This window comes from Lissotriton helveticus, chromosome 1_1 (genome assembly GCF_964261635.1).
Source record: "Lissotriton helveticus chromosome 1_1, aLisHel1.1, whole genome shotgun sequence".
In the NCBI taxonomy this organism is placed as follows: domain Eukaryota; kingdom Metazoa; phylum Chordata; class Amphibia; order Caudata; family Salamandridae; genus Lissotriton; species Lissotriton helveticus.
Genome location: NC_136057.1, coordinates 1,567,286,607 through 1,567,314,535, shown reverse-complemented (window position 1 = coordinate 1,567,314,535; position 27,929 = coordinate 1,567,286,607).

Genomic DNA, 27,929 nt, shown 5'->3' with positions numbered 1-27,929 from the left:
AAATGTGCCCAGATTCTAATTCAATCCATACGTCAAGCAAAGATAATGATGTTTTTTGTTGATGTGATATGTAAATTGAATTCTGGGATCTACTAAATTCAAAGTTTGAATGTTTGACATCAACGAGGACTCAGAATTCTTCCAGATTAGGAAAATATCATCTATAAACCTACGGAAAAAGACCAAACCTTCTTTCCACACCTCATCTAAAAGTATGTATTTGTTCTCCAATTAAGCCATGAACGTATTCGCGTAGGCAGGTGCTCCTGGAAAACCCATGGAGGTTCCATTAAGCTGTATGAAGTATTTATTTATTTAATTTATTTATAGAGCGCACCACTCATCCCGAGGGATATCACGGCGCTAATACCAATTGCTAATAGTACTGCAGTGCTGATGCTGATGCTTATGATTTTGGGAATAGTTGTGTTATTAGTTTTTTCCGGAAATGCAAATAGTTAGATGTCTGTCTTAGGTCTTTGGGAAGCTCGTTCTACTTTTTGGCAGCTAGGTAAGAGAACGAGCGACCGCCTGTCCTCACTTTGTTGATACGTCTATTACTGGCCAGGGCAGATTGAAGCGATCTCAAGTTTCTCGTGGGAATGTAAAATTTGTTCCTCTCCTGGAGTATGCCGGTTTTATAGAGAGCTTTATAAGTATGGCTGAGCAGTTTAAAAACTGCTCTCTGGCGCATTGGTAGCCAATGCAACATCTTTAAACAGGATGATGCGGAGTCAAACTTTCCCTTATTGCAGACAAGTTTTGCTGCTGCATTTTGCAGAACTTGTAGGCGTGTGAATTGATGCTCGTTCATGCCTACAAAGAAGGCGTTGCCATAGTCCATCAAGCTGACCAGCAGGGCCTGAGTTACCGAACGTCTGCAGTCCAGAGGTATCCATGGGAGCAGTCTGGCTAGAAGCTTCAGAATACCAAAGCCTTTGCCACAGAGAGATCTCACATGTTCTTTCATGGTCAAGGCGTCATCCATAATGATTCCCAGATTGTTTGCGTATTGTTTTAGAATGGGGGCTTTGCCTAGAGTGGGAGGCCACCAGGTGGCGTCCCACATTCGTTTGGCTCCGCCAAACAGTAGGATTTCGGATTTTCCAGCATTCAGCTTCAGGCAATGAGTGTGCATCCACCGGGCCATTTCGGAGAGACAATTATGCAATTTTAGTTTGGAAATATCAGTTTTTTTCATCCAAAGCCACCATCAGTTGCGTGTCGTCCGCATAAGAGCAGATGCCAATGCCCCACTTCCTTCCAATCTTAGCTAAAGATGAGATATAGACATTGAAAAGGGTGGGGCTTAATGAGGCCCCCTGGGGGACACCGCAACCGATGGGGCTAGGTTTGGAATGAAATTCGCAGATGTGCACAGCTTGTGTACGGTTACTCAAGAATGAATGTAACCAGCTCAGGGCGGCAGAGTGGATTCCTTTTTCATAGAGCATATTCAACAGGCTGTTGTGGGAAACCGTGTCGAACGCTGCCGACAGGTCCAACAGTATCAGAGCCACTGCCCCTCCCTGGTCGGTGCATGATCTGATACTGTCTGACACTGCCAGCAGCGTTGCCTCAGTGCTGTTGTTCGCTCTGAATCCTGTCTGGGAAGGATCAAGGAGATGATTTGTTTCCAAATATTTAGTCAGCTGCCCGTTGACCAGTTTCTCCAGAACCTTGGAGAGGTAGGGGAGCTGGGAGATGGGACGGTAGTTTTCAGGATTGAGGAGATCCGTCCCCACCTTTTTCAAGAGGGGAATGACTGATGCATGTTTCCATAGATCCGGGAAGATGGCGGTTCTTAAAGATTTGTTAAAAAGCTGAGTGATCAGTGGGCAAAGCGTGGAGGCAATCTTTGAAAAAACGAAATGGGGACAGGGGTTCAACGGAGATCCCGATTTTACTGTACTCATGGCTTTCAGAACCTCAACCACTGTGAGGGGCTCAAAGCTGCCCAGGGTTGCTGTGGCTTCCGGATGGGGGAAGGACAGGGCTATGTTTACTGCGTTGGAAGTGCTGTGGGGGATCTCGGGATTGAAGGTGGTATAAATCTTTCTAATTTTTTCATTGAAAAAGACACTAATTCTTTCACAGGCCTCTGCTGAGGGGGTAAGGGTTTGGGTCGTACTAGATGGTTTATTGAGCTCCTTAAAAATTCTAAAGAGTTCTTTGGCTGAATTGCAACTCTCATTAATACGCTGAGAATAGTAATTTTTCTTGGTATTTTTTATAGCGAGATTATAGGACCTTAGTTTAAGCATGTAGCTTAATTTAATTGCTTGATTTTTGGACCCCCTCCATTGATGTTCAAACTTCTGGCACTCCCTCTTGAGGCTTTTTAATTTTGGGGTATACCACTTTTCGGTATGGGGCCGTTTCCTGGATTTCCGTATAGGGTCCAATTTATCTAGTGTTTGATAAATCTCGGTTTCGAGATTGGCTGAGTTTGCACATACTGTAGTATCATCAGAGAACTCTATATTTGTGTTTATGAAGTGCGTTTTAAAGGCGGACTCGTTGATCAGCCTCCAAGCTCGATTAGAGATCTGATGGGTTATCCTGGATTTTATAGATTTAGTAGGTAAACCGAGTGAGAAAGCAATGAGGGAATGGTCTGTCCAAGGTAGTGGCATGATCTCATGGATATATGTAGTTTCGATGTTAGAGAAGAGTAGATCGAGCGTATGGCCAGCTATATTGGTCGGTCCCTCTATCCATTGTTTGAGATTAAGGATCCTCATATCACTCTCCAATTGAGAGACGGCTAAGATATCTTTTTTCTCATAGTGCATATTGAAATCCCCGATTACTAAGTAGTTATTGTATTTTAGGCAAATTGGGAGGAGCTGAGTAAGTAATTTGGCACTAAAGTTGACTTGTTGGCCTGGGGGGTTATAAATTACTGATCCTGCTAAAATGGTAAGCCCTTCGTGGATTAATTGGAAAGGGAGAATTTGGTGTTCATTACAGGAGGTTGCTTGCACTGGGAGTATCTACCATCCCATGTGAAGTAGCTGTTTTGGAGACAAAACTCCAATAGCTGTATGATGAAACTCTTAGGTGCTTCAGAACTTTCTTCTCTCAACAGTGCCCATTCAACAGCTTCTAATCCATTAGCATGGGGAATCGATGTGTATAGTGCAACCACATCTATGGTGCACAGAATCCAATCTTCTGAACCTGCTTCTTGGATGCAATGTAAACTGCGTAAAAAATCAGTTGTATCTTAACATAAGTCACCCAATTCTGAACAAATGGCCGTAAATGTGCGTCTATGAATGTGCCTGGATTTTCAAAGAGAGATTTACAACCTGACACAATCGGTCTGAAAGGGGATCCAAAAGATTTTTGTGCACCTTAGGCAAAAAGTATATTTTGGGTCTCCTTGGAAAAGAGTTAAAGAGATATTTTTGGTAGTGGCATCAAACCAGTTCAATGTTTCTGCTTGATCCAATATTAAACTCAATGTTTCTGCGATTTCTGAAGTTGGATCCCTTCTTAAACGCCGTATATTGTTGTGTTTGAGACATGTTCTGTACCTTTTTGACTGTAAAATTCTGAATCCATCATCACTAACCCTCCTCCTTTGTCAGCCTTTTGGAATATGATTGATGAATTTTTAGCCAATGACAGTAATGAACTATATTCAGCTCGACTCAAATTTTAAAATTTTCATTTGAAGTTCACCTTTCGAAGATCCGTTTTTACCAAAGTTTCAAAAGTGTCCAAAGTTTTATGCGACACTGGCGCAATGAATGTACTTTTGGGTTCAAATCTGGGTGTCATTTCCTGACTAGATTCAACTGGACAAATGAAATTCCGTGGATGTAAGACTCTCATGAATTTGTAAAAGGATATTTCAATTTCCAATTCTGTGGTATTATATCTACTAACAAACGAGGTTCCTTTGTTTAGTACTTTTTCCTCAAATTTCGTGAGTTGAGTTTTAGAGATGTTGATTATGAGACTCTCATCTGGCTTCTGAGAGCTTATTTGCCTTTCTCCTTTTCCTTTTCCTCTTCTTGTCTTTTTTCTTGAGTTTTGGTAATTGATAAATCCGGTGGTCGACCTTGATTTGCGCCCTGTTCTAAAAAGACACACTATTCGTAGTTCCTGAAGAAGTCATTTCAGTTTCTTTAATGATGTTTTTGGATATCAATGATTGATGGGCAGGTGGTCTAGATGTATCCGTATCCCGATCTGAAATCACGCTTTCCTCCGACGATGTTTGTGTTTTTTTGGGGGAAAATAGACGTTGAGCATACACCTCAGCCCATGTGTAGACATCATTTAACTTGTAGTCAATAGTGTCTCTATTGAATTTCCTTAATTTGGTTTCTTGTAATTCCTTCCCATATTTATCCAGTCTAAGGTTAAGATCTTCCAAGAATTTTCCCCAAGGTTCTTCCTCCATTCGTTTAGATAAACCATCTTTCAACATATGAATTTCATCTTCTAGATCATGTATGGTTTTTGACAGCTCTTCAATCAAGAGAAGTATCAAGTCCAAAGAGCATTTATTTAATATACAGTACCATTTTTCCATGAATTTTTGATTACTGTGAAGTCTAAACAACATTGGTCTAATGGCGAGTCGCAGACCTCGTGGGATCCTTTTTACACGATGGTATTGTATTAATGTTGAAGCGTGTAAACGCTGATTCAGTTCCCTCCTTGTGAGGTATTCAAGTTGACAAAGTTGTTGAGTGACAGTGCCACTTTGCGCATCGAATGATTTTGTCTCCTTTATAAGATTATACATTTCATTGGCCTCGTCTATAGTGTACGCTTTAGTAGATGCACGGTTCTCCGTGATGCTTGCTATAGATTCCATTTGTTTTTAAAATAATTTTTTATTAAAGATTTTTTGTTTTTCCACATATTCCAGATATTGTTACAGCACATAATAAACACGGCAAATTACCACATTTGCATTACAAATGAAGATACATCAAAAAAACGTATAAACGTAACTATAGTAAAGCCTTATTATAGAACTATTTCAGCTATTACAAAAAAGTTATACCACTTATGTTTGATGGGGATGCCGTCAAGATTCCGGGCTTAACATACTTTTCCATTGAGCTATGGGGTTCCAAATTATCCTGCACAATGCTTTAGCTCTGCGCCCTTTTTTGTCATATATCGCTTTTTCTAGATTATATGTAGAGAGCAGCCTGGAAATCCATGATTGAAAAGTTGTCCAGCCAAGCCCTTACTACACAAATGCGGTATACTGCCATAGCGACAAATAGAAACTCCTTATACTCCCCTGCAGCCCCTCCAGCTACCCCCAGTATTATTAGTTCCGATGACAGTGCAACTCTAACCCCCAACGAGAAATCCAGGAATTTCTCAATCGCCGTAATCAAAGAGTACAGTTTTGGGCATCCTGCGAAGACATGAACAATATCTGCTTCGCTTGCGTCACACCGTGAGCAGGTTATGCCAGAGGTGCCCCCCATTGCGCAATTCTAGCGGGCGTATAATACAGAGAGAACACTGTTTTATAATGCTGTGCCTGCAGAGCCGCTGAGTGTAGGACAATGCACCCCAAGTCCAAAGAAGCATGGAATCCCTCCTGATCTGCCCCTATTTTCTCCACCCACTTTGTGGCGTACTTTCCCCTATCATCAGATTTTAGAGCACACAGTTCGGCGTATAAACGTCGAATTGTGCAATTCCCATAACTCTCTACGTATTCCAGTATTTGACACTCCCCGTGGCCCCCCTTGCTTGTTAACAAAAAAGCTTCTTAACTGTAAATACTTAAAAAAAACTCCTACTAGTTAGGTTACATTTTGTTTGTAGCACACCAAACTGTAGCAGGCCCTCCTGATCATACAAATCTCCTACTTTCTTAATGCCGTTATTCCCCCATTACACCATTACGGGATCCCTAAAGATATCCCCTGGTAGTGAGACATTTGCTAATAATCTAGTATACCTGTTGTATCTCCCTATCCCCATTCTTTTGGTGACTGCATTCCAAATAGTATATGCAGCTTTTAACGTCTTGAATCTTGTGTGTTTAAAATAACTGAAATCAATTGTATTTACAAAGCAGTTCTGTGCATCCCCACCCAGTAGTGCCTCATATATATTCGTGCGTAAAGGGCTACCTGCTACGTGCTCGATGTCTCCGCCCCCTATCAGTCCCTGGAAGTACTGCAGGGCTGCTGCCCAATAGTAGAGCCTAAAGTCTGGCTATAGATTCAAAAGACATTTTTTCAATAGTGCTGCTTCTCACAAGAGCAGAGAAAGTATGCAAATAAATGTAGGTGAGAAAGCGCACTCTGATACTACACTAATCTAGTGTTTACAAGGTATGTGTGCAGTGTTGGAATTATGCCTGCTCAGCATATGTGTCAAACAATGAAAGTGGCCCAACCCCAAAAATGGGGGCTGGGACTCCAGCAAGCACCAACAATATAAGACTAATGTTCAAGTCATTTAAACATTTTACTTGGCAAAACCATTTTTTTGGGGAGAAAACATAAACTCATTTTCAATATGTATTCACAAACATTTAAAAAACCATAGACCAAATCTTAACATGACAATACTGAGGTACTGAAATTCTGAACCCGTTCCATATTAGTCGTCGTATCATGACGATTTTGGTAACATTAGACCGAAAATGGCAAGTGTAAGGTATACGAGGACTTTCGTCATATTCGAGCGACGAGATCACCATGAAATCAGGGATTCCGTTCTGAACACTCGGGTTCCATTTTGTATACGGCAGCCATTTTGTGGTTGCCCTCACATAGGCCGATGACAGTGGCCGAACGAGTTTTCAAGCACACGTACACTTTAGCTGACTTCTGAATGACCTGAGCAAGCGACACTCTTGCCTGAAGCCAAAACTTGTTAAACCAGTTCCTTTCCCAGTAGCTGCTAAGATTATTGATCAAGACACAAGACACCATCAAACCTTTTATTGCGCACAACTATGTCTTATCTTGCTCACACCTGTCTCTGCTCCTTTCTTTATGGGCCGTTTACGATGGGGATGTGCCCGTTTTTATGGTGGGTTCGATCGACCGATCTGATGAAGAATATTAGGTTTGACCAATAGTTGACTACGGGCTGGGCAAACTGAAAAATGTACTTGTCATCATGACCCTGTTCTTTCTTGTCGTGAAAACATGTGAATGTTCAATTGTAAATAAGGAATGTTTGCCTGAAGCATAATTTTTGGTATAAAAAGGGATGACTAGCTTTGTAAAGTTGAGCAGTCTCCTGAGAACATACACCGTGTTGTACTTCTAGGATATCTGTTACTGGCTGCAGCTAATAAAATTGATCTTTGACGTCACCAAGAAGTATCCCGTCTCTCTGTACTCTAAGACAGGTGGACTCGGAGACTAGGGCATTATCCCTGGCGCCGCTGGGTCTTAAATAACCCTGTTCTTCATTTGGCGCCCAACGTTGGGCGATTTCAGCGGTACCGGTCCAAGCCAGAGGTTCGTGTGAAAATTCTGGAGGAAGGCCAACCACTTCATCGACCCCTGTATGTCGTCGTGGTCCGAAAGTCTTTGCTGCGAGGTTCCCCGCTTTCCGATGGCTACGAAGGACTGCTGCCCTGACTATCGCCCTGTCTTGGAGCCCTTGATGATTTGTAAAGCGAGACGATAGACAGGTCTTCTGGTGCCGACATCGATACCTCAGTTAAGTATGAGCGGAGTTTTTGGGTATCCCCTTCGGATCTTTGATTTGGAACTTGCAAGCTCCAAAGCCGAGGGACTCGTGTATTCACGAGACTATCGTATTCGATATTCCCTATACTCAGATGTGAGTCCCTTGCTCATTGCACCATCAGGATTCAAGCAAGCCGGGCCGAAGACGGCTGAAATGCCAGAAACCGGTCCCCGGAAGCTTGTTTCCTTCCCAGTGTAAGAATTGGCTTTTGTAGTCTGGTCTGCCCTGTTCCCATGATGCACTGGGCCAGGAGCAGACTAATTTGCATACAGCCAGGTTCTGAAACTGGGATGGTGCAATGAGCTAAAAAACGGTGTTGGATCTAGCCCTGATCTCTTGACTGGGTGAGAGTATTCTGCTTAATTCAGAGACTCTGTCCATCACCACCCCTTGTTGTAAATATTTTTGTCCACCCTAAGCGTGGAAGGGTATACTCAGATGTGAGTCCCTTGCTCATTGCACCATCAGGATTCAAGCAAGCCGGGCCGAAGACGGCTGAAATGCCAGAAACCGGTCCCCGGAAGCTTGTTTCCTTCCCAGTGTAAGAATTGGCTTTCGTAGTCTGGTCTGCCCTGTTCCCATGATGCACTGGGCCAGGGACAGACTAATTTGCATACAGCCAGGTTCTGAAACTGGGATGGTGCAATGAGCTAAAAAACGGTGTTGGATCTAGCCCTGATCTCTTGACTGGGTGAGAGTATTCTGCTTAATTCAGAGACTCTGTCCATCACCACCCCTTGTTGTAAATATTTTTGTCCACCCTAAGCGTGGAAGGGTATACTCAGATGTGAGTCCCTTGCTCATTGCACCATCAGGATTCAAGCAAGCCGGGCCGAAGACGGCTGAAATGCCAGAAACCGGTCCCCGGAAGCTTGTTTCCTTCCCAGTGTAAGAATTGGCTTTTGTAGTCTGGTCTGCCCTGTTCCCATGATGCACTGGGCCAGGGACAGACTAATTTGCATACAGCCAGGTTCTGAAACTGGGATGGTGCAATGAGCTAAAAAACGGTGTTGGATCTAGCCCTGATCTCTTGACTGGGTGAGAGTATTCTGCTTAATTCAGAGACTCTGTCCATCACCACCCCTTGTTGTAAATATTTTTGTCCACCCTAAGCGTGGAAGGGTATACTCAGATGTGAGTCCCTTGCTCATTGCACCATCAGGATTCAAGCAAGCCGGGCCGAAGACGGCTGAAATGCCAGAAACTGGTCCCCGGAAGCTTGTTTCCTTCCCAGTGTAAGAATTGGCTTTTGTAGTCTGGTCTGCCCTGTTCCCATGATGCACTGGGCCAGGGACAGACTAATTTGCATACAGCCAGGTTCTGAAACTGGGATGGTGCAATGAGCTAAAAAACGGTGTTGGATCTAGCCCTGATCTCTTGACTGGGTGAGAGTATTCTGCTTAATTCAGAGACTCTGTCCATCACCACCCCTTGTTGTAAATATTTTTGTCCACCCTAAGCGTGGAAGGGTATACTCATATGTGAGTCCCTTGCTCATTGCACCATCAGGATTCAAGCAAGCCGGGCCGAAGACGGCTGAAATGCCAGAAACCGGTCCCCGGAAGCTTGTTTCCTTCCCAGTGTAAGAATTGGCTTTCGTAGTCTGGTCTGCCCTGTTCCCATGATGCACTGGGCCAGGGACAGACTAATTTGCATACAGCCAGGTTCTGAAACTGGGATGGTGCAATGAGCTAAAAAACGGTGTTGGATCTAGCCCTGATCTCTTGACTGGGTGAGAGTATTCTGCTTAATTCAGAGACTCTGTCCATCACCACCCCTTGTTGTAAATATTTTTGTCCACCCTAAGCGTGGAAGGGTATACTCAGATGTGAGTCCCTTGCTCATTGCACCATCAGGATTCAAGCAAGCCGGGCCGAAGACGGCTGAAATGCCAGAAACCGGTCCCCGGAAGCTTGTTTCCTTCCCAGTGTAAGAATTGGCTTTTGTAGTCTGGTCTGCCCTGTTCCCATGATGCACTGGGCCAGGGACAGACTAATTTGCATTCAGCCAGGTTCTGAAACTGGGATGGTGCAATGAGCTAAAAAACGGTGTTGGATCTAGCCCTGATCTCTTGACTGGGTGAGAGTATTCTGCTTAATTCAGAGACTCTGTCCATCACCACCCCTTGTTGTAAATATTTTTGTCCACCCTAAGCGTGGAAGGGTATACTCAGATGTGAGTCCCTTGCTCATTGCACCATCAGGATTCAAGCAAGCCGGGCCGAAGACGGCTGAAATGCCAGAAACCGGTCCCCGGAAGCTTGTTTCCTTCCCAGTGTAAGAATTGGCTTTCGTAGTCTGGTCTGCCCTGTTCCCATGATGCACTGGGCCAGGGACAGACTAATTTGCATACAGCCAGGTTCTGAAACTGGGATGGTGCAATGAGCTAAAAAACGGTGTTGGATCTTGCCCTGATCTCTTGACTGGGTGAGAGTATTCTGCTTAATTCAGAGACTCTGTCCATCACCACCCCTTGTTGTAAATATTTTTGTCCACCCTAAGCGTGGAAGGGTATACTCAGATGTGAGTCCCTTGTCCATTGCACCATCAGGATTCAAGCAAGCCGGGCCGAAGACGGCTGAAATGCCAGAAACCGGTCCCCGGAAGCTTGTTTCCTTCCCAGTGTAAGAATTGGCTTTTGTAGTCTGGTCTGCCCTGTTCCCATGATGCACTGGGCCAGGGACAGACTAATTTGCATACAGCCAGGTTCTGAAACTGGGATGGTGCAATGAGCTAAAAAACGGTGTTGGATCTAGCCCTGATCTCTTGACTGGGTGAGAGTATTCTGCTTAATTCAGAGACTCTGTCCATCACCACCCCTTGTTGTAAATATTTTTGTCCACCCTAAGCGTGGAAGGGTATACTCAGATGTGAGTCCCTTGCTCATTGCACCATCAGGATTCAAGCAAGCCGGGCCGAAGACGGCTGAAATGCCAGAAACCGGTCCCCGGAAGCTTGTTTCCTTCCCAGTGTAAGAAATGGCTTTTGTAGTCTGGTCTGCCCTGTTCCCATGATGCACTGGGCCAGGGACAGACTAATTTGCATACAGCCAAGTTCTGAAACTGGGATGGTGCAATGAGCTAAAAAACGGTGTTGGATCTAGCCCTGATCTCTTGACTGGGTGAGAGTATTCTGCTTAATTCAGAGACTCTGTCCATCACCACCCCTTGTTGTAAATATGTTTGTCCACCCTAAGCGTGGAAGGGTATACTCAGATGTGAGTCCCTTGCTCATTGCACCATCAGGATTCAAGCAAGCCGGGCCGAAGACGGCTGAAATGCCAGGAACCGGTCCCCGGAAGCTTGTTTCCTTCCCAGTGTAAGAATTGGCTTTTGTAGCCTGGTCTGCCCTGTTCCCATGATGCACTGGGCCAGGGACAGACTAATTTGCATACAGCCAGGTTCTGAAACTGGGATGGTGCAATGAGCTAAAAAACGGTGTTGGATCTAGCCCTGATCTCTTGACTGGGTGAGAGTATTCTGCTTAATTCAGAGACTCTGTCCATCACCACCCCTTGTTGTAAATATTTTTGTCCACCCTAAGCGTGGAAGGGTATACTCAGATGTGAGTCCCTTGCTCATTGCACCATCAGGATTCAAGCAAGCCGGGCCGAAGACGGCTGAAATGCCAGAAACGGGTCCCCGGAAGCTTGTTTCCTTCCCAGTGTAAGAAATGGCTTTTGTAGTCTGGTCTGCCCTGTTCCCATGATGCACTGGGCCAGGGACAGACTAATTTGCATACAGCCAAGTTCTGAAACTGGGATGGTGCAATGAGCTAAAAAACGGTGTTGGATCTAGCCCTGATCTCTTGACTGGGTGAGAGTATTCTGCTTAATTCAGAGACTCTGTCCATCACCACCCCTTGTTGTAAATATGTTTGTCCACCCTAAGCGTGGAAGGGTATACTCAGATGTGAGTCCCTTGCTCATTGCACCATCAGGATTCAAGCAAGCCGGGCCGAAGACGGCTGAAATGCCAGAAACCGGTCCCCGGAAGCTTGTTTCCTTCCCAGTGTAAGAATTGGCTTTTGTAGTCTGGTCTGCCCTGTTCCCATGATGCACTGGGCCAGGGACAGACTAATTTGCATACAGCCAGGTTCTGAAACTGGGATGGTGCAATGAGCTAAAAAACGGTGTTGGATCTAGCCCTGATCTCTTGACTGGGTGAGAGTATTCTGCTTAATTCAGAGACTCTGTCCATCACCACCCCTTGTTGTAAATATTTTTGTCCACCCTAAGCGTGGAAGGGTATACTCAGATGTGAGTCCCTTGCTCATTGCACCATCAGGATTCAAGCAAGCCGGGCCGAAGACGGCTGAAATGCCAGAAACCGGTCCCCGGAAGCTTGTTTCCTTCCCAGTGTAAGAATTGGCTTTTGTAGTCTGGTCTGCCCTGTTCCCATGATGCACTAGGCCAGGGACAGACTAATTTGCATTCAGCCAGGTTCTGAAACTGGGATGGTGCAATGAGCTAAAAAACGGTGTTGGATCTAGCCCTGATCTCTTGACTGGGTGAGAGTATTCTGCTTAATTCAGAGACTCTGTCCATCACCACCCCTTGTTGTAAATATTTTTGTCCACCCTAAGCGTGGAAGGGTATACTCAGATGTGAGTCCCTTGCTCATTGCACCATCAGGATTCAAGCAAGCCGGGCCGAAGACGGCTGAAATGCCAGAAACCGGTCCCCGGAAGCTTGTTTCCTTCCCAGTGTAAGAATTGGCTTTTGTAGTCTGGTCTGCCCTGTTCCCATGATGCACTGGGCCAGGGACAGACTAATTTGCATTCAGCCAGGTTCTGAAACTGGGATGGTGCAATGAGCTAAAAAACGGTGTTGGATCTAGCCCTGATCTCTTGACTGGGTGAGAGTATTCTGCTTAATTCAGAGACTCTGTCCATCACCACCCCTTGTTGTAAATATTTTTGTCCACCCTAAGCGTGGAAGGGTATACTCAGATGTGAGTCCCTTGCTCATTGCACCATCAGGATTCAAGCAAGCCGGGCCGAAGACGGCTGAAATGCCAGAAACCGGTCCCCGGAAGCTTGTTTCCTTCCCAGTGTAAGAATTGGCTTTCGTAGTCTGGTCTGCCCTGTTCCCATGATGCACTGGGCCAGGGACAGACTAATTTGCATACAGCCAGGTTCTGAAACTGGGATGGTGCAATGAGCTAAAAAACGGTGTTGGATCTTGCCCTGATCTCTTGACTGGGTGAGAGTATTCTGCTTAATTCAGAGACTCTGTCCATCACCACCCCTTGTTGTAAATATTTTTGTCCACCCTAAGCGTGGAAGGGTATACTCAGATGTGAGTCCCTTGTCCATTGCACCATCAGGATTCAAGCAAGCCGGGCCGAAGACGGCTGAAATGCCAGAAACCGGTCCCCGGAAGCTTGTTTCCTTCCCAGTGTAAGAATTGGCTTTTGTAGTCTGGTCTGCCCTGTTCCCATGATGCACTGGGCCAGGGACAGACTAATTTGCATACAGCCAGGTTCTGAAACTGGGATGGTGCAATGAGCTAAAAAACGGTGTTGGATCTAGCCCTGATCTCTTGACTGGGTGAGAGTATTCTGCTTAATTCAGAGACTCTGTCCATCACCACCCCTTGTTGTAAATATTTTTGTCCACCCTAAGCGTGGAAGGGTATACTCAGATGTGAGTCCCTTGCTCATTGCACCATCAGGATTCAAGCAAGCCGGGCCGAAGACGGCTGAAATGCCAGAAACCGGTCCCCGGAAGCTTGTTTCCTTCCCAGTGTAAGAAATGGCTTTTGTAGTCTGGTCTGCCCTGTTCCCATGATGCACTGGGCCAGGGACAGACTAATTTGCATACAGCCAAGTTCTGAAACTGGGATGGTGCAATGAGCTAAAAAACGGTGTTGGATCTAGCCCTGATCTCTTGACTGGGTGAGAGTATTCTGCTTAATTCAGAGACTCTGTCCATCACCACCCCTTGTTGTAAATATGTTTGTCCACCCTAAGCGTGGAAGGGTATACTCAGATGTGAGTCCCTTGCTCATTGCACCATCAGGATTCAAGCAAGCCGGGCCGAAGACGGCTGAAATGCCAGGAACCGGTCCCCGGAAGCTTGTTTCCTTCCCAGTGTAAGAATTGGCTTTTGTAGCCTGGTCTGCCCTGTTCCCATGATGCACTGGGCCAGGGACAGACTAATTTGCATACAGCCAGGTTCTGAAACTGGGATGGTGCAATGAGCTAAAAAACGGTGTTGGATCTAGCCCTGATCTCTTGACTGGGTGAGAGTATTCTGCTTAATTCAGAGACTCTGTCCATCACCACCCCTTGTTGTAAATATGTTTGTCCACCCTAAGCGTGGAAGGGTATACTCAGATGTGAGTCCCTTGCTCATTGCACCATCAGGATTCAAGCAAGCCGGGCCGAAGACGGCTGAAATGCCAGAAACCGGTCCCCGGAAGCTTGTTTCCTTCCCAGTGTAAGAATTGGCTTTTGTAGTCTGGTCTGCCCTGTTCCCATGATGCACTGGGCCAGGGACAGACTAATTTGCATACAGCCAGGTTCTGAAACTGGGATGGTGCAATGAGCTAAAAAACGGTGTTGGATCTAGCCCTGATCTCTTGACTGGGTGAGAGTATTCTGCTTAATTCAGAGACTCTGTCCATCACCACCCCTTGTTGTAAATATTTTTGTCCACCCTAAGCGTGGAAGGGTATACTCAGATGTGAGTCCCTTGCTCATTGCACCATCAGGATTCAAGCAAGCCGGGCCGAAGACGGCTGAAATGCCAGAAACGGGTCCCCGGAAGCTTGTTTCCTTCCCAGTGTAAGAATTGGCTTTTGTAGTCTGGTCTGCCCTGTTCCCATGATGCACTAGGCCAGGGACAGACTAATTTGCATTCAGCCAGGTTCTGAAACTGGGATGGTGCAATGAGCTAAAAAACGGTGTTGGATCTAGCCCTGATCTCTTGACTGGGTGAGAGTATTCTGCTTAATTCAGAGACTCTGTCCATCACCACCCCTTGTTGTAAATATTTTTGTCCACCCTAAGCGTGGAAGGGTATACTCAGATGTGAGTCCCTTGCTCATTGCACCATCAGGATTCAAGCAAGCCGGGCCGAAGACGGCTGAAATGCCAGAAACCGGTCCCCGGAAGCTTGTTTCCTTCCCAGTGTAAGAATTGGCTTTTGTAGTCTGGTCTGCCCTGTTCCCATGATGCACTGGGCCAGGAGCAGACTAATTTGCATACAGCCAGGTTCTGAAACTGGGATGGTGCAATGAGCTAAAAAACGTTGTTGGATCTAGCCCTGATCTCTTGACTGGGTGAGAGTATTCTGCTTAATTCAGAGACTCTGTCCATCACCACCCCTTGTTGTAAATATTATCTCCTGTTCTGTCAACTTCTCCTTGTGTACGACAGAGAATGACGGACACTGTTACTAGTCTTTTGTCTCCTTTCTTTGGGTCATTAACCACGACCCCCGTTTCAGACCATAAACAGTTACGTAGCCAATTGCCTGATTCTAGAGAGAAGGAAGTATTGGACTATTTGGCGCATAAATGGGTTACCGACCCTGCAAGATATGAGTTAGAATCTGTCATGGATGTCTTCCGACAATGGGAAGCACCGAAGCAGAGATATGTTTTTGATAAAATGTGTGTTTTTCTTTGTGAAGAATTGGAGGATAATGATTTGGAACCCAATCCACCTGAGTTGTGTCGTGTACGGTTCGAGTTTGCAAAAGGCACGATTGTGGATTCCGATGTTGAGAGAGCAGTTGCGACATTGTTGTCATTTAGGAGTGAGGCTATCTCCCGGTCATTGTTTGAACCTGATCCTTCTGTTAGAAGAAAAGTGTGACAATATCCAATGAGAGAGGTTCCTCCGGTATGGAAGGAGGAAGTACCTGCTGGTGCAAATATTAACCCCCCAGCTGTGCCAGCACATTTTCAACGTGTTTGGGTACATGTCTCATGGAAGCGAGCTGAAGTTTTGGCTCTTAAACAGACCTTACCTGACCCCCGTAAAAATCCTGCAGGGTATTATAAGGAATTATCACAGACTGCAGACTCATGTATTATGAATCTAGCTGATATAGACATGTTGTTTGGAAATGTGGTCCCACAGCCTTTATGGGGATTGATTCGTCACACGGATCATGCGCAAGAGTTAGGTGATACCTGGGTTAATATTAGCGCTGCAGATGGGCGACAAGTTGGTGGCGCTAAACCTGAGCCTTTAGTTGCAGAACTTCCTGGTAGGATCGTTACTTACATGAAGACTTTAATGCCTGCTATGCGAGTAAACTGGGACAAATTGTCTGCGTGTAAGCAGAAGAAAGATGAAACTGTGTCCGATTTCTTCACTAGGTTTGAAGAAACGTTTATCGACCACAGTGGTCAAGACATGAGTACTGAAGGTGGTCAACGGTTGTTTGTTGATAAGTTTATGCATAACTTACTTCCCGAGTTGTGTACTAAATTGAAGGATTCAGAGAGCTCTTGGGCCGTTTCCTCATCAGCACAGATATTGGCTACTGCACAATACTACGAAAATAGGGATAAGGATGAGAAGGATAGAGCAGACAAGAAGACTAAAGAGTTGAAAACAAAGGTTCTTTTACAGCAAGCATATCCGCCCCATAGTAACCAGCGTGACTATCAGCAACCTCAGCAATTTCAGAGAAACTCACAAAGGTTCGAACCTTCTCAACAACGTTTCCCTGTAGGTCCTAATCAATGTGCATATTGCAAAGAAGAGGGCCATTTTAAAAGTAGCTGCCCTGCTTTGCTACAGTGTATGAATGGTGTTTCTAACACAAGAGGTCGAGGTGTTCCACAAGCTCTTAGAGGTAGAGGACGTGGAAGTTTCCACCAGAACGCACGTCCCTTTCCTCCACAAAATTCAATGAATAGTTTTGATCAGCAGAATAACGTGTCTGGTAGGGCGACTCAGTATTATGCTAATGACTACTACGCAGAAGGTGAAAATATGGAAGGTGATGATTGCTAGGACAGCCATAGACAAAGAGAGGGAGTTGTTTCAGTTCCAGTAGATCAGAGTGGACCTTATGTTGAAGTGATTACATCAGGTGTGTCAGAGCCTTTTCTGTTGGATACTGGTGCTGCGAAGAGTTCTATTATGCACTCTAAACTCCCTGGCGCACCTTTGTCTGGCGAGATGAATGTTTCAGTAGGTGTTTCTGGCACCCCAGTTAGGAACCCGATCTCTAGTCCTATGTCTCTTTCTGTTGGACCTTGTGAATTCGAAGCACCCCTTATTTTGACAACAGGTTGTGGTGAGAATTTGTTGGGATTGGACCTATTGAAAAGATTGTATGCGACACTACAATGTTCTCCTTCGGGAGTACAACTCACATTAGGTAAGAGAGTGATCTCTCCGATGTATTTGTCGAAAGACCGATTCCCGGCTGAATTATATTCTTTGGGCTACTGGTCCTAATGATGTGGGTCTTTTGGAGATACCGCCATATGTTGTGACGCTGAAAGCAAATGTTCGAATGCCACGTATTCCCCAATATAGGATCTCTAGTGATGGTGAAAGAGCGTTGCTAGCGATCATTCACGACCTGATTGAGAAAGATGTAATTGAAGAAACGAGAGGTAATGTTTGCAATAGCCCTGTGCTGCCTGTTCTAAAACGTACTGACTCTTCTCAGCCACCTGTTTACCGGTTTGTGATCGATCTTCGCGAGGTGAATAAGATTGTAGTTCCGCAATTTCCTGTCGTTCCAGATATCACTGCCTTACTGACCATGATTCCAGCTTCAGCCATGTGGTTTTCGGTGATTGATTTGAAGAATGCTTTCTTCAGCATCCCGATTGCCGAGGAGAGTTGGGATATTTTCGGCTTCTCTTTAGGAGGTCGAAGCTTCCGGTTTAAGAGAGCTCCTCAAGGCTATTGTGAGAGTCCATCAATATATAGTCAGGCTTTGAAAACACAGCTTGATACGATTGTTTTACCTGATGGTGCTGCTCTGATCCAGTACGTCGACGATTTGTTAGTCGCTGCAGATACTGCGGAGATTTGTAAAGAAGCCATCTTGTCATTGTTGCGTCATTTGTCTGATTTGCATCATAAAGTGTCTCTTTCAAAACTACAGTATTGTCGACAAGAAGTGACCTACTTAGGTCACCTCTTATCGAAGGAGGGAAGAAAATTGACCCCAGAATGAATTCAAGCGATTGCAAAATTGAGTGTGCCAATTACACAGAGAGAAGTGCGTGCTTTCTTGGGTATCACGTCATAATGCAGACAATGGATACCGAATTTTTCCCTACTGGCCAAACCTTTGGTGGCATTGACTTGTAAAGATACACCGAATCCCCTTCCGTGGTCCGAAGAGTGTCAGAAAAGTTTTTCGGAAATTGCGCGATGCATTGTGTTCGGCTCCTGTGTTGGGTACACCCGACTACAGTAAGCCTTTTACACTGTATGTTCACGAGAGAGAAGGATGTGCGTTGTCAGTGTTGACACAATCTTTTGGGGACAAGCAGCGTCCATGTGCGTATTTCTCGTCGACTTTGGATCCGGTAGCTAGAGCGTTGCCGAGTTGTTTGAGAGCTACAGCGGCAGCAGCTGTTTCTATTCGACAGTCTGCTGGTTTGGTGATGAATAATACGTTGATTGTAATGGTTCCACATGCAGTGGATACTTTGCTAAACAGAACCAAGACACAGCACTTAACTAGTGCTCGATCGTCAGGTTATGAGCTGACACTTTTAGCAAGCCATGTGCACATAAAAAGATGCAACACGCTGAATCCAGCTACGTTGTTGCCGATTGTAGCAAAGACAGATGTTTCTGAACAACATGATTGTTTTCTCAGGACAGAAGAAGAAACGAAAGGGAGAATAGATATTAGGGACACTCCTCTTGTGAAAAGTGATGGTACCTTATGGGTGGATGGTTCATGCTTCAAGATTCCAAATGGTGATACGACTGCAGCATATGTTGTTACGACTTTGCATACGATTGTTGAAGCTGCACGTATCCCACATAATTCAGCTCAAGCAGCAGAATTGATTGCACTTACGAGAGCGTGTGTACTATCAAAAGGAAAGAAAGTGACCATATATACTGATAGCCAGTATGCGTTTGGTGTGGCTCATGGTTTTGGACGATTGTGGAAAGAGCGTGTGTTTCTGACTTCGCATGGAGCTAAGATTCAGCATGGTCAGTTGGTAAATGAGCTTCTTGAGTCACTTACTTTGCCGTTGCAAGTTTCGATCGTGAAATGCAGTGCACATAAGAAGATTACCGATGACGTTGGTCGTGGTAATAAGTTTGCAGATGAAGTTGCGAAAGAAACGGCAAGGGATGTGATGAGTCGAATGTATGTTGCGGGTCCGGCGAGATGGGTTCCGGATAGAGGAATGTGTGAAGATACGATAGAAAGTGTGAAGTCAATTCAAGCTGAAGCTACAGAGAAAGAGTTGAGCGTATGGAGAGAGAGTACGGGTAAATTGGATTCGAATGGTTGTTGGGTTGAGTTGTCAGAGCATCAGCGATGGTTGTTACCCGATGCGTACGTGCTTGCAGTAGTTACAATGGCGCATGGAATGGCCCATATCAGTGTGAAAAGGATCTGTAAGTTGTTGGCTCCAGTATGGCAAAATGCTGGAATTCCTAAGTGTGCAGAGAATGTGGTCAAGAATTGTGTGATTTGTTTGAAATACAATCCTGGTAAGGGAACCCCAACTCCAGCTGGTCATTTTGCTCCTCCGACGTATCCGTTTGAGGTTTTGCAGCTAGATTTCATTCACATGGAGAGATGCAACAACCTGAAGTACGTACTAGTGGTTGTTTGTGCCTTCTCAAGATGGGTAGAAGCATGTCCCCTAAAAGATAACACTGCCTTGTCCACAGCTAAACCCCTTGTCAAAGAATTCTTCCCTAGGTTCGGTTTGCCGAGAATTGTCTGGAGCGATAATGGGCGTGAATATGTGGGTCACGTGATGAAGAGAGTATGTGAAGGGTCAGGAATCCGCCAAAAGTTTCACGCTGCAAATCACCCCCAATCAGCTGGACTAGTAGAGTGCTATAATGGCACTCTTAAACTGAAACTGGCCAAGATACAAGCGAGCTCTGGTCTTAAATGGCCTGATGCTTTGCCATTAGCACTTTTGTCTACAAGGATGACTGTGCATTCCCGAGTAGGACTTAGTCCTTATGAGATTGTGTTTGGTCGCCCGGCCAACATATGGGGAGTGCCGAGGCCGATGAGTTTCAGTGAGATTTAACACCCTATACTGCTTGATTACTTGTATGATTTGACGGCTAAATTGCGTGTCTTACACCAACAGGTTCACGATACACTGCCTCAGGTTTCTGAAGATCCAGGACATGTCATCGATCCTGGTTCATGGGTGTTGATTAAGAATTTCCAGCGGACAAAGAACGATCAGCCCCGCTGGATCGGCCCCTACCTGGTGCTTTTGTCCAAAAGAACTGCAGTGCGGGTGCAAGGAAAATAGAACTGGATCGACGGCGTACACTGCAAAAGGGTTCCTTTACCTCTGCCGTACGACCAGTGGGTCCAGGAGGGCATTCCTGATTCTGAGACTGAAACTGTGCCTCGTTTTCTGCCTTTCAGCGATGCACGTTTAATGGGGACAAGTTCTGAGTGTGAAAGCGACGATCTTCTGCAAAAAGCTGTGCCACCGCCAGTTCGATTGGACACTACCGAGCCTGAACTCTTATTCCAAGACCAGACGTTACCTGGAAAAAGCCGTTATAATTTGAGATCAAGAATCACGGACAAATAAAAATAAAAATTCTTTTTGCTACTTTTTGAAAGTTCAGCTCTCCCATCTGAGAAACTGTTTTGACCGATTTTTGTTTTTCGAACCGCCATCCGGGTTCAGCTGTAGGGTCGCGGCGTCAAGTCTTTGGAGTGCAAGCCAAAGACACAAGGTCGACGGTTCTGGTTGGTCCTAGGGCGTTCCCTGGACTGACAGACGCATTCCTTAGCACGGAACACCCTACCTCCGCGAGCAGCAAGGTTAGAGGATGGAGTTTTTCGAGATGGAGAGACCTGCCACAGAAATGAATTTTAGAGCCAAAATGTGTCGAATTATGAACAGAAAATGTTTTCTAATATTGTGTGTTTTTATGTTGCTTAGCTTAATGATGTTTTAATGGGATATGTTTTATTAGCTTTTCGAGTGACGTTTGCACCCACTACACAGCCCATACCTCCGTCTACTGTTTCCTCGCATTCTTTTCACCCTCTACCTGAACATGAGTCCGTTAGAAGTTTAGAGTTTGTTAATAACTCCTTCGTTCAGCTTCTGCACCAACACCAATTAGTAGTGAACACAACTAACTGTTGGGTATGTGGTCTTATGCCTCATACTACTGATAAAGGTATTCCTTACCTAGTCCTGCCATTCAGCTATAATGGTTCTGTGTGGGCATACCGAACGATGTTTATCTATGCTCGTGAAGTCCACCCCCTACGTTCTGTGAAGGAAAATCCAAAGAATAGTGCTCTAGTTAAGGGAATAGTCGATATGATTAAGGGAACCAGTTCCTATGAGGCTATCCCGAAAGATGAGGCACTAGCGTATATTGGATGAAACGTGACTGGATATGGAGCGAGTCTGAGCGAGAACCAGCGAGCAAAAAGATCCTCTCCGATTTGGATTGTACCCCATCAGGGTCACCTATGTCTGCAAGGTAATGGCAAGAACCCAAGAGCTCAGTTAGGGAGGAGTATCTGCACTGAGACGTATGTTTTTGCGTCCCAGACTTCCCCATCGTTTCTAGCAGCTAAGGGTACCTATTTCATCTGTTATGATAGAGCATACACATGGTTGCCCCCTGATTTCTCGGGCACATGTTTTGTCTCGTTCCTGTTGCCTCCCCCCTACACAGCTGTAGCAGATTACCACAAGACAAGGATAGTTAGAGGTGTCTTCACTGAGGAAGATACTGCAGGACAAGAATTAGGAGATTTGTTGAAGGGTTTTCTGCCGTTTTGGGGACCCATGGTTAACAGCAGGAACATACGGCAATTGACGAGGGTGGTTGAGTCCACCGTAATTGAAACTGCATGTGCCCTTAGTAACTTGACTGCTGAGCTCCTGTCGGATCGTCTTATGACACTCCTGAACAGAGTTGCGTCAGACGTCATACTTGCAGATCGAGGTGGGGTATGTAAAGAGATCCAATCAAGTTGCTGTGTTTTCATTCCAGATAATGCTCCGACAGTGTACCAGGCCATTTCCAAACTACATAAAATCTCCGAATCTATACATGTGGATAAAGGAGATTGGTCGCTGATGGGGTGGTTCTGGGAACTGTTATCCACGTGGGGATGGAAGATTCTGATGGTCATTGGGATGATCTTAGCCATTCTTTTCCTGTTCTGTCTGTGCGTACAGTGTGCTCCTGCTATATGTGGCCTCTGTGCTACATCGTGTGTAAGGAGACCTGTATCGAGGGACGTGCTAAGTAATAGGATGATGCTACAGCAACATCTTGATGACCTGATGAGTATAGACCTGGACTCAGACTGACATGGGTTTAGGTTATTGCCTATGTAAGGGCAAAAGGAGGGTCTGAGGTACTGAAATTCTGACCCCGTTCCATATTATTCGTCGTATCATGACGATTTTGGTAACATTAGACCGAAAATGGCAAGTGTAAGGTATACGAGCACTTTCGTCATATTCGAGCGATGAGATCACCATGAAATCAGGGATTCCGTTCTGAACCCTCGGGTTCCATTTTGTATACGGCAGCCATTTTGTGGTTGCCCTCACATAGGCCGATGACAGTGGCCGAACGAGTCTCCAAGCACACGTACACTTTAGCTGACTTCTGAATGACCTGAGCGAGCGACCCTCTTGCCTGAAGCCAAAACTTGTTAAACCAGTTCCTTTCCCAGTAGCTGCTAAGATTATTGATCAAGACACAAGACACCATCAAACCTTTTATTGAGCACAACTATGTCTTATCTTGCTCACACCTGTCTCTGCTCCTTTCTTTATGGGCCGTTTACGATGGGGATGTGCCCGTTTTTATGGTGGGTTCGATCGACCGATCTGATGAAGAATGTTAGGTTTGACCAATAGTTGACTACGGGCTGGGCAAATTGAAAAATGTACTTGTCATCATGACCCTGTTCTTTCTTGTCGTGAAAACATGTGAATGGTCAATTGTAAATAAGGAATGTTTGCCTGAAGCATAATTTGTGGTATAAAAAGGGATGACTAGCTTTGTAAAGTTGTGCAGTCTCCTAAGAACATACACCGTGTTGTACTTCTAGGATATCTGTTACTGGCTGCAGCTAATATAATTGATCTTTGACGTCACCAAGAAGTATCCCGTGTCTCTGTACTCTAAGACAGGTGGACCCGGAGACTAGGGCGTTATCCCTGCCGCCACTGGGTCTTAAATAACCCGGTTCTTCAATACATTAATATTCCAAATTATACATTTCCAAATAAAATATATCTCAATGCATTTCGGGACTCTCGGTCCCTTCTTCAGGGGTTTTCTGTTGGAAAAAAGGAAACATTTTCAAACAATGTACAAAGGATGTCAGTCAAAAATGTTAATCACAAACACACATATTCATGACAATTTTAATGGTGCTACCTTCACCTCCTGTGACTAAAGTGTAGAAAATAACGTCACTTACGAAGTACTGGACGAAATTCTTTTCAGTTAATCTGTCAAATGACAACATATTAGAACAATATTGCAATGCCTCCAAAAGAAATTCCTAAACTAAAAATACACCAAACTAATTCACTGTGACCTACCAAGTGATTCCACATACGTAGAATTTCAGTATATGCGTCGAATGCTGCGACTGCCTCACTATCGATTCTGTGGATGAGACAATGAAGTATCACAACCTCTCCTGTTCAGTGACGATGAGTTGATATGCAACACTGACTAGTAAACTGACCTTTAAATGGCCGCAATCAATCCTAATCTAGAATAGTGATTCAACGTGTCGAACCCTGTGATGAAACAGAATTCCGCACTCAATAAATTCCTCACTTCATAAGAGATCATAGTCGAGATCTGAACGCAATGAACCTCACCTAAAGATGTAATTCACGGTCTGGAAATTCCTGCACTTTTCCAACCACAGTCCCAATCACAAAAAGCAAGACCACACTACACCACCCTAAAAATTTCAAAGTCAGAAACGTTAATACTGGCTTTGTGTGAGCATAAATCTACAGCAGTTCGATTCAACTCTTTCACTCACCTCAACTGCCGATGTCGATAATATCCGCGGGGACAACAGGATTCCTACCGCACTCACAACCAGAAGTCTCAAAGTACTACGATTCGACAAAAACGCCCATTAGATACCGTTGCTGGCTGACACACGAGTCTCAATATAAACCACTATGTACACTCACCTCACGTAACCTTCCATAATCCACAGATTAAGCCGACTACCCCCCCTTAAGGAAAACAACATCCCGATGCTCCTATACACTATGTTACGCGATGACGTGTCACGCATCACAAACATAGTGAAAAGACTACCTTCGACAACTCATACTGCCGCGAAACGCGAAGCTAAATAAAGTTCTCTATTGAAGAATCAAAACAAAAAGAAAAAGTAAACAGTGTAAAGTCAATGTCATCCACACCCACACGATTAATCACCGCATGTGTGAATTTTTAAATAAAAATTGCAACATCCTCTTGTAAATGAAATTGTGAATCACTGCATTGCAATATTTCATGAAAGAAAGCATATCTTGTGTTGTGTGTATGATACTTCCTACATGTCACGATCTATTTTGAAACAGCGCTGATTATGATAATATGTGTGTGTAATCAATTTACAACCGGATTCCAATTTGGGAGCGACTCATACAAATTGAATGTTTTATAAAAAAGCAAGACATTTCCAATTTATCGTTGAGCCCTACAGGCATCAAAGTCTGTAATTTTTTAATCCAAAAGACTTCCCTCTTGAAGAGGGTTTTTGAATTGTCAGTACATGGAGATTGTGGGACTTGTTCAATTATTTGGAATTTGATTTGGGCAATTGAATGACGTTGTTCTACCCAATGGGCAGCCAAACTCGAGGTGGTGCTTTTGTTATGAATTCTGCTTTTGTGCTCAGATAACATATTCTTCATCTTCCTCTCCGTTTTGCCCACGTGCAAAAGCCCACATAGGCATTTAATCATGTAAACAATGTGCTCAGAATTACAGTTGGTACTACTTCGCAGTTTAATTTTAGCACCTGTCCTTGGGTGTAGTAAAGTATCTCCTGGGATTACATTGTTGCAGTTCTTACAATTCCAACATTTGCTTGTACCTCTTCCTGATGATGCAGATTCAGTTGATGCCAGGTCTTTCTTCGTAGAAAGCAGTTCTTTCGAATTTTGTGCTTGAGTAAAGGCGAACAGAGGTTTTTCTTGGAATAAAACTCCAAAATCAGTTTCTGTCTCTAGAATCTCCCAATGTTTAGAAATGATCCGTTTAATGACTCTTGATGCTGTGGAATGTTTTGAAACGAACACCATTCGCTTATTGGGTTTCTTCTGTTTCTTGACCAGTAATTGCTGCCTTGGTATCACTTTAACTTTCTCTAATTGAATATGTAAAAGTTTTTCAGGATATCCCCTGCTCATGTAATTGAGTTTTTGTACTTGAAAGGTCTCTTCGCAAACGTTATCATTAGATGAAATTTGTTTTTCTCTCAAAAACTGTGCAATTGGTAAATTTTTTATCAATGATGGAGGATGAAAACTACTATATAACAGAGCTCTGTTATATAGTAGTTTTCATCCTCCATCATGCTCGTCTTGCAAATATTGTGAGCCGATCATTGAAGGAGAAAGTTTTGTCCATAATGGGGTGTCCATTGAAGCCCCTGAGATGTGGAACTGCAAAACACAAAATATTGTATATTTCATTCGTTGTCCCTGCAATCTTGGCTATGTAGGTGAGACCTCCAGAGCAATTCAAACCTGTATCACTGAACATCGCTCTGCTGTGAGAACAAACAAAATTACAGCGCCTTAAGTTAAACACTTTATTTAAATGAACCAGAATCCAGAAGACATCCATTGGAGAATCTTGGAAAAGGTTAGGACCCCCGACAATAAAGGGGGCCTTAAAATACGAAAAAAACAAGAGGTGTTCTGGATCTTTTCCCGTAACACTTTCAGGAACGGTCTCAACAGTGAAATACCTTGGGAGAACACTATAATTTGATTCTGTGGTTCATTTCCTACCAGGTTTTTATTCATAACTGGACCCATGGTAGATCATTTAGGCACTGCATTTTTATCCAATATATGTATTACACAGAGATATCAGTTGAGATACATACTTATGATATTTTCAATTAGAGTCTGACACCAAATAGAACAATTGAGTTTTATCCTATTTGGCCCTTTCGCTATGGATAGTATATTGGTTAGTACCATTCAAGTTCTTTATAATTTGAAATTATTTATCAAGCTAGAATGTATTTTGGTAGCTGGTAATTGTTACAATAAGGTCATTATTGTATTTGTTATCTTTTAGATAAACCATTTTAAATGTCATTGAAAACTTGTTGTTCATAGCAATAAAGTTTGCTGTGCTTTGTAAAATAATCCGTTTTCTTTGTCACTCATGACATTTTTCCAGACATTTGTCTATCATTGATTGTGTATATCTACGTAAGAGAAGTATGCCATTCTCAACTCTCTTATCGTTTGTCTTCAAATATAACTTGTCGATTTTGTAACATAATGGCAGGTATGCTCTCGTAATAGTAGGTTTTGATTTGAACACGACATAGCATACAATTGCATTTTTTGAGATATAACACGGGTTTTGTACCACGACTATATGAATAGCGAAGTGATCTATTGCTGTTTATACCTTTATATATACGATAACGTTGTTTTCGACAACAGTAGGCAAACAATAAGTCATGTGATTATCACATGATACCCCTTTGAATTATGTAATCATCACGTGACGAGCCACAGAGTATTTAATGAGAGGACTTCCATCATAACAACTGACACACTTTTCATTGAAGAACACAGCAGAAGCCATTTTCAGCCCGGTTTTACCAAAAGCCTTGTTTTATCAGGTAAACGTTATAGTTAGAAATAGGGACGCTGTTACATATTTAACCATTTGTTTTTTCTGTATGGACCCTCATATCAGTATTTTGTTTTATCTTTCTTTTTTAGAAAGTTTGTTAATGTGTAAGCCAATCGAGCTACATTTTTGGGACATCACCGCATAACTATCGTATGTTCCCCAATCTCCTTTTTACATCAGGTAAGTACTATTCTTTGTGACACAGTTCATCATCTTACGCGTCCTTCTCTGTAAAGGTCTTCACACTGATGATCACTTACTAATTGTTTTTCAGAGGTCCTACCGATTGTCAGTCCATTGATTTTAACATTAGCGAGACACCGCCGTTTGTCCAATATATCCATACAAGGCATTATTCAATCTCAGGTACTTGTTACTATGTAGATTTTCTTATGTACATTATACTGTGTAAGATTGAAAATACAATGATGTTAGGGATTCCTAAATATTTAAAAAAGTTTTATCATTCTTCCTTGTAGAAATCGTATCACCTCGTGAAACCCTTGATTTTAAAATATTAAGACATCGTCGTGCATTTAGTGCACCGGATTTTTATCAGGTAATTCTTTTCCTCATTGGGATTTCCCTTATTTGTAATTTTGTGTCCCATTTAAGGTATATAATAATTGGGGATGGATCTCAGGTAGAAACTTCAACATCAATAAGATATCCCAATGCCATTCTTCCTCATATATCGTCCTATGTTGTGGAGGATTAGAATACACACAACAAACTAACATCCAACAGGGTTTATTTGTCCACACTTTGATGTGATTTTAATCGATTCATAAAAATCGAAACATTGGCCTAAGCCAAGCCTATTCTAACAAAAAATAATTTCTTAGAACACTTGTTCTTTAAAGAAAAAAGATTCAATACATAGGTGAAATAAACAGAAGCCATCATAAATACTAACTATGATTATATCTTGGTACATAGTTCAACAATAATGATGACATTTTTGTTTCAGCCAATTATCAGATTCAAGACTGGTCAACTATGAAGTTGCAGTTTTTTATCTTTAAGCTATAACCACATTCGAATAGCTCCTGTGAATTATTGGACACTTACTTTTTATCTCTATTTCTTTTTTCTATATCCTTGAACCTGTCGCTATCATCATTTTTTTGTTACATATTGATAA